The sequence below is a fragment of the Parasteatoda tepidariorum genome, chromosome 6, assembly GCF_043381705.1.
Source record: "Parasteatoda tepidariorum isolate YZ-2023 chromosome 6, CAS_Ptep_4.0, whole genome shotgun sequence".
Classification (NCBI taxonomy): Eukaryota; Metazoa; Arthropoda; class Arachnida; order Araneae; family Theridiidae; genus Parasteatoda; species Parasteatoda tepidariorum.
The window spans coordinates 93,425,626-93,433,924 of record NC_092209.1 but is presented as its reverse complement, the minus strand read 5'-3'; the positions used below and the strand labels follow the sequence as shown (position 1 = coordinate 93,433,924).

Genomic DNA, 8,299 nt, shown 5'->3' with positions numbered 1-8,299 from the left:
TTATTATTCGAAACTAATATTATTCGCAACTATTATAATTGGTTTCACACTGAGGACAATTATTGTGAAATATTAACTAGTTCTTTTGCGACTGTAAGGTTTGTTATAAAGACAATTATTATCCGGTTCAATTATTATGAAACAATTACAAGTATTTTCTGGAACTATTGGTTTTAATTGGATGGCAATTATTACACGGGTCAATTATTATGATGAATCATTTCATAAACACGCAAATATTTTTGAAACAAAAGTTCGAAATGACGAAAACTCCAAATTTCAGGATGTTTACAAAAATCTACATCCGCTTTCCTATCTTACAGGACTAATTTTAGAATATTTTTATCGATATCCTGCCAAATTTAGAAAATTGAAGGAATAATGATTCATTATAATATGGTATTAAATAGAAATGATTTGTATGAATTCAGTTTAAATTCAGACCATTACTTTGATAAAAAAAAAATAATAATAAATTGCACTTCGTCTTTTCGCCTTTCGCAATTTTAAGGACTCAGGAATTCTGGTTTATCTATAAATGGTCGATAATGGACGTTATCCAGAATACAATGCGATAACAAAAGTTCTTTATAAACAACATAAATGAGAAACATTTTTTTTATCTGATTCATCATTTTTAATAATATTTTTTTTATCATCAAGCATAATTTTCAATAATTAGTATAAGTCATGACAAGTAATACAAGTTCGTTGACGATTTATAGCAGTGGTCCCAAAACCGCGGGCCGTGGAGCAAATGGCACGGGGCCTCCCAAGGAACAGTAAATTGTTTCCATTTTGTATATTTTTGTGTATTTCTCTGGGGTTGAAATAAAACTTAATCTGAGATTAACTTAAAACTAAGATCCATCACCTGAAGCCACACCCATACCGCACATGTAACTGTATTTTGTTTTAAGGCATGTTTAAATACAATTAAATTAAAATTATTAAATCGAAACCTTTCAAAATACAGACGATCAGCGTCCTCTCCTTTCAGCGATTCGCGGTAAAATTGTCAAAAGTTGATTGGTCATCGGCGATGAAAAGGTTGGGTTGCACTGATTTAATATAATATTCATAATTTCTCAATCAGTTATTTATTTAAATAATAAAGCTAGTAATAGAGTTTGAAACTAAGTAATTAATTATGGGGTCACAGTACCCAAAAAATGACCAAAATATCAAATTTTTTGATTGCTTATAATAAAACGTCAAACTATTTCAAGTGCACTGAATCATCTCTCTATGTTTAAAAAAGTTATGAATGATTTTAGATTGCCCTAAAACGAAAACTTGTTCAACAGACAGACTTTAAAGTGCTTTTTTCTCATGGATGATAATTTTGAGTTTTAACTTTAATTAAATCGCTTAGAGAAATTTTTTCTTATTTAAGATAAATCTTTGAAGTAAACTTTTTTATCTTAAGTATAAATACACTTATTTAAACTGTGCATGGAATAAGCATTTTATGAGGTATTACAATTTGTACAGCAGGCTATATATACCTAACAGGAATTTTTTACCTTTTTTTCTACTTTTTTAGAAAATAATCTGCAAAAAATATTCTAATCGATAGATCAACAAATGAATGCACAAAATTGTTAAAATGAATATAGTAAGCACTAAGAAAAAATATTTTTTTGAAAATATGTTAAAATATGTTTTTCAAATTTTTTTTTAAATTTAAAAAGAAATTAAACAGTTAAATTATTTTTTGAAGATAAATTATTGATTATACGTTAAATGAGCATGTAAAGCATCCACAAAATGAATGATTATACCTTTATTTAAGTACCCCTTTAAGTATCTTTATTAAGATACCTTTAGTATTTTGAACCATAGTAATTTAGTAAAATAAATATCGAGTATGAGACTCAGCATTTTAATAAAATAAGTTTAGTGCTTGAAATTGAATGACTCATCGTTTCGAACTTTAACTGAACCATCATCGATCTCAACACTTATCTTACAAACAACAAAAACAGTTTGCAGATATGTGATGTAGATTTAAATTGCATTTATAAAGATTATATTTAAAATAGTCTAAGATATCATAACTTCGTTAAAGTTCTAAAGATATTCAAGTGGAACAAGAACTATTCTATGAAATGAAGGTTGATATATATGAATAGAAACCATTTAACTAAATCTAACTATTACCGAACTTGTTTTGTTACTTTTAAAGAAAGTAATTAGCAAACTCTAATTGGAATAAATCATGCAAATTGACTTTCGAGCTTAAGACTGAGGAACGAATTCAAGCAACAGCATTTAACTATAAAAGTGATTTAAATTGAAAAATTCCAATGCTTTTATCGGATTTTAATGAGTTTTGAGTTCATTAACTTCATTGAGCGACTGGTTTCATGATGTTTTTTTTTTTAAATAAGCAAAAGTTAAATTTTCAATAAGCGTCTAAATTAAGTCTGTTTCATAATATGTTTAAATTGTTAGACAAAATAATTTGGAAACAATCATTATCAGTGGCTCGACAGCCCACGGTGAGCCTTGGCCTTTTCAAGAAGTTTTTTCCGGGCTAACATTTTTCCTGCTGGAGATTTCCAGTTTTTAGTTTTTAAGACCAAAAGGTCTTTTTCTAGGCCATCTATCCATCTCAAATTCGGCCTGCCTCTTTTTCGTGTTCCAACTGGTCTGGCATTGAAAACTCTTTTTGTGATATGGTCTTCGTTCATTCTGATGTGGCCTGCCCATTTTATTCTATGTCGTTTAATAAAGTTAATTATGTCAGGTTCATCATACGAGTGATCTATAATCATCAATATGCTCAATTAGCATTTGCAGTCATTTATTTCTATACAGTCAAACCCCGCTATAGTGAAAATTCAAGGAACCGGAATTTCGGTTCACTATAACCGGTACTTTACTATATTCTTTCCGCAAAACATTTTTACTAATGATTCCAAACTCTCCCCTTTTATAACACATTATTTAAATAAACGAGCAATAAAATGAAATTAAAATAAATGACTGAAAAATAATACGTAGTAACATAAATGTGTTAACTTTTAATTTTTATTACTTTTCGTCTGGTGTACATAAAAATTAGTAATCTTTAGTCAATTCACAGCCGGAAGAAATTGTCATTCATCGTGATAAGTGGTTTCTTAACCACTTCCCTGATAACTCCGAGTTAACTCGGATATGTATATAGCTAATATTTACTATCCCGAGTAAACTCGGGCATAGCTGAATTCGGCAATACGTTTTGTTTTATCACGTTTTTATTCGCCCGGAAGCAATACAAAAGATAATAATAATCTGCTGTGATTGAAAGTTAGCCAGTTTTTTGTTTTGCTGTTTGTAGGGCAACAGACGTGTTTTGTACAATTGTATAGACGATGGTTGATGAATTTAAATATAAAAAATGGAATAAAAAAATGGCGTTCTTGAGCGAAAGTGAAAGTAATGCAGATGATTTTTCAGATAATGAAGAGGTGAACAGATACAAAGACTAATATTTAACTTTTTTCATTTGCCCGAATTCATTTGGTATAGTAAACTAATGGTTTAATTAAATATTTCTGACACATAAATAAAAATTAAAATTTCATCTCAGAACGTGTCTATTATGTTTTGTTTCAGTTCCATATATTTATTAATGAAATAAAAAATTATGTTGATTTTTTACGTTTTTTGCTCAAGAAAAATGGTAAGGGAAACTGTTAATAAGGGAAGTAAGTAAGGAAAAACAATGAAAAAAAAATAGATTTAACTGGAATAAGAGGCTTATTGGCCGTTTAAATAGTGACGGAATAATTTCATTTTGGTAACAATTGATGTTGCAGTAATTTTATTTAAATTAATTGAGCATTTCAAGAAAAAATAAATAAAATATTTTGACAACGTAATATGAGGGGGTTTTGTTAAAAGATTAGTACTCAATCACATATTATACAAAAGAAATTTACATTTTAAAAATCGAAGACAATGCATGTTTGCCATAATAAACAATTAAATAAAGCATAGATTCAACAAAATGGTAACAAAATGTAATTTTATTCATATGTATTTAGAATATTTACAAACAAAAAAAAATATTTGTTTATAACGAAAACATTCAGAATTTTAAGTCAAAATAATCAATTCGAAGTTTAAAATTTGAAGTTTATATTAAAATAAAAAAATTAGTTTTGGTTTGTTAGTTAGTTAGATAAATTGAATCAAACCATCAGAAGTGGAGTTTTGAATTTAATTTATTTTCGAAAATTGGACATCTAATTGGATGCGACGGGAGGTAGCAATTGCACTCAAGTAACTTGTGGTTGCAAATGTATAACATTTTTAACGTTGCCAGAATGAGGGAGCAATTTCTCCAACTGCTGAAGACCTGCGATTCCAAAATGGAAGACATGAGAGTTCTTGAAGATTCTGAAAAGCATAATTAAATATATTATTTGAAAAGAAAACACGATTTATGCATTTAAAATCTTAATAAACAAAAATAAATACAGCATTCAGTAATATACAGTCAGTGACCAAATTATTAGACGCATTATAAGTAATATCCTGATTATCAGGTGACACTCTATACAGCTTTATTGTTTTTACAGGACTGAAACCGGTTTGCACTTGCTTACGTTCGTATATCAACGGGTTAAAGGAGACGATAGATAATATAAATTCCACGATTGAATAAATTAGACGATATATTATATAAATTCAGAATATTTATTATATTAGGTATTATATTAGTATATTATAATAATTAGATCAAAATATTAGACGCACTGAAGTGTTTTTTATAATAACATGATTTTCACGAGTTAATAGGCAATACTTTTATATTTAAATATACATGTAATGGGCTTTCATTCAGAAGATTTTTTATATACTTCCTATGTGTATTTATTTTTAATGTATTGCATTACAATGTTAACTTGTTTCAGCCACGTAATAACAATAAACACCTGACAATTAAGATTTCACATAGAATATTATAGTACGTATAATAATTTGGCCAGAGACTGTAAAAATCAATAATAATAATTTCTGAAAAATCACACCCATTTACGATGAAATCGGTGTAAAATCAAGTCCGTCAAAGTATGATCACTTAAAAGCGTGATTCGAAATTTCCGTGACTTATGACAAAAGTCATAAGTCACGGAAGTAGTAAGTCATAAGTTAATAAGTATTAAATAAAATGGAAAAACGCGTTCCATTCATATTCATAGCAGCAAAATCATGATAAATGGGGAAACATTTGTTTTTATCCAGTCGCGTTATTTTTTGCGAGGTTCGGGATTTCAGAATTTTCCTTCTAATTTTTGGGACCCCACTAAATCGAATGTTTTGACAAAGTTGCGTACCAATTTAGAAGTTTGCCTGAACAAAACCCCCATCTATATAGAATGAGGGATGTAACGAACATTCTTCGACAATTATTCGGTGCCCTTTTGTCGAATATTCGGTTGGCCAACTGTTCGTTTTTTAGGGGGGGGGGGATTTGAATCGATTTAACAAAAAATAATCTAAAATCGTATTTTTGTATTATTTGACCTTGTTTTTACACATATTTGTTACGTTCTAAGGCTTGCCAATTACGTAATGAAAAAAAAATGGCGAAGCGAAATTTAAAGAATTGAAACTTAGATTACTTAATACTGAATTAGTTTGTAATGCTGATTTTTTTTAAAATTATAATTCAGGCAAGTCGATTTCGTCATTTTTTCAACACTTCATGCTTTAAAAATTGAAAAGTATTTTTTTTTTTTATTTGTTTCATTTTTGCTTGTTTTCTGTATTAACTATAATGTAACATTTTAGTGGAGCGTTTCTAATACACTTAATTCTCTTTTTCTTACTTTTTTTCTGTATGCAACAGGAACAGTAGAATACTGTTTTTCTCAACGTTAAAATTATTCTTCAGGATTAAGAATGAAAAAAAAATTCAGTTATTTAGCTTTTTTAATTAACTTTTCTTTTATGAGCGTTTTAATTAAGACAGCATTTTTTAAAGAGCGTATCTTATCATTTTAAAGTAAATTTTTTTCTAAAATTGCGCCTATGTGAAAAAGTTACATTGTGATTATCAGTGTTAAATCTTCCATTTAAAAGATAAGAATGATTTTTGTTTCAGTTTAGTTTTTATCTAACTTTTTCTTTTAAAATTTTTTTTTTTAGTTTTTTTTTTTGGAAGATTTTATTATAACGTGGCAATTTAGAGTTCTTTTTTATAATACTTAAAACTTACTTTGAAACATGAACTTTTTCTTGAAAATACAGTAATTGGAAAACTGAGATGTTTAGCTTTAAAACTTTCTTTCAAAAATTAAGAGCGATTCTTATTTTTCTGTTTTGCCTTTGTTTCTAATTCTTTTTTATGGGCGTTTTTAGTAGAGCGCTGCATTTTTAAAAGCGTTTCTGATAAACATTATCTTTTTTAACGTTTTATGAAGAAAAAAAAATTCCGGAAAATATTTTTTTTATTATTAAAGTTTTGTTTTAAGAATTCAGACGATATTTTTTTCTGTTTAAGTATGCGGCCGATATTTTGGCTGAATATTCAGTATTCGGCCAAATAACTATTCGAAACAGAACGTTATTACTCGTAGCCGCAATTCTCAGATAACATTAATTTGTAATTGATAAAAACATTATATACTTCAAATACATATAAATTTTTATTATTTTAATATTTTTCAAAAAAAATTATTTTGTTATAAAAGAAGAACAAATGTAAGTATTTGATTTTTACGAATGCAACAAAATTTTAAATTTGGGGAGAAAGAAAAGACTAGATAGGTGATAATATTTTAATTGGCTTCCAGACCTTTTTCAAATTCTTAGAAACTACGACTCTGAATGAATTTAGAAAGTCAGAAATGCAATTCTAGCAGAAAACGTCAACAATTTAAGATATGTGTTTTAGCAGGAATGCACTTCATCAGGGGACACACTGCCTGATAACACACAGGAGCCTTTCTGTTGTCAGTGGTGAAACCATAAACTGACAGTGCCCCGAGGCCCAAAAGCAAGTAAGAAAAAGCAATTAGAAAAATTGAAATGTAAATGCAAAGAAAAATAAATGACAAACAATCACAATTTAAAAGTACACAGAGTAAGTCTTTATAATGATTTAAAAGTACTCAGAGTAAGATTCAATAAAGAGACGCCCGCATATAAGAAAAATAAATAAAGTTACAGTTAGAATAGCCACATCAAAATAAAATACAAATTGCCAAATAATTAAGAAAATCCTAGAAAAAATCAAGTGCTGACCTCTTTTTGAAAATCTTGAAACAAAAAACATTCAATGAATAAAAATTTAAAAAAGTGCTGCCATCTATATGTATCATTAACATAAAATCCTAAATTTCCCCGCTTAGGCCAATTTATGCTGGCTCAATATCGGCCGAATTATTTGAACATCTTTAAAATATTTTGAATCAAAATATCATAAATTACAGTCATTAAAAGGTAAATTATTATTCTCTAATGCAATCTTGAAATTCCCGATAGCTGAAAAAAAATCTTTTTTATTATTGCAAATAAATTTAAATCTAATCATTTGACCCATCAAAATGTTCTTAAAAATCTTAAAGTAAAGGTTGGAATTAAAATGTGTTAAACTAATAACATTAAACTTAAAATCTCTTCTCTTATCGCAAAATTAGATGAAAATTTTTTGGTTATGAAGTTTGAAATAAGCGCAATTTTCAACCGGATGAGTCTTAATTAAATTTAGTTCTTCAGGATAAATATCTTTAAATCAAAATCATCACAATAAAAAATAATTAAATCATCCATAACTCGAAACCCAATCAATGAATTATGTTGTAAAAATTTTTGTTCATAAAAATGTAAGAAAATATTTTCAAATGCACTTAAATAACAATTCCCCTTTGAGATACGTTGAATTTGTGTGTTAAAATCATTAAAAAAATTTGAATGAATGTCATATGGAGCAAACCAAAAATCCAAAGTATACAAAAAAAATAAAGAAAAGAAAAAATTGGAAATGAGATAAGATCAGTGGCGTGCAGATGTGACTTTTAAATTAATCAAATCACTAAGGAATTCCGATTTCACTAATAAGTAAAACATAACCGTGGTGGCTCAGGGGAAAGAGAGCTCGCCTCCTACACGGTACAGGATCGAGTCAGTGGCGTAGGCGGAGGGTTCAGTGGCGGAGGGTTCGGGGGACAAAATCCCCTCCGAAATTAAACATTACCTGAATAATGAACTATTGTACGGTGAGCAAGAAGTAGATATAAATAAGTTTTCATTGTTCATTTTTTGTAATTTAAATGCTTAGTATATATATATATATATA

General features: G+C 28.2%; 1 long non-coding RNA gene across 1 annotated transcript in view; it reads right to left on the bottom strand.

Annotated features, from left to right (window-relative positions):
- Positions 1–4,001: 4,001 nt before the first annotated feature.
- LOC122272337 (uncharacterized) overlaps positions 4,002–8,299 on the bottom strand; it is a 12,742-nt gene continuing 8,444 nt past the window's right edge. Inside the window, exon 3 of the long non-coding RNA XR_006226941.2 lies at positions 4,002–4,392. This is a non-coding gene — a long non-coding RNA (uncharacterized lncRNA). The remainder of the gene's footprint in view (positions 4,393–8,299) is intronic.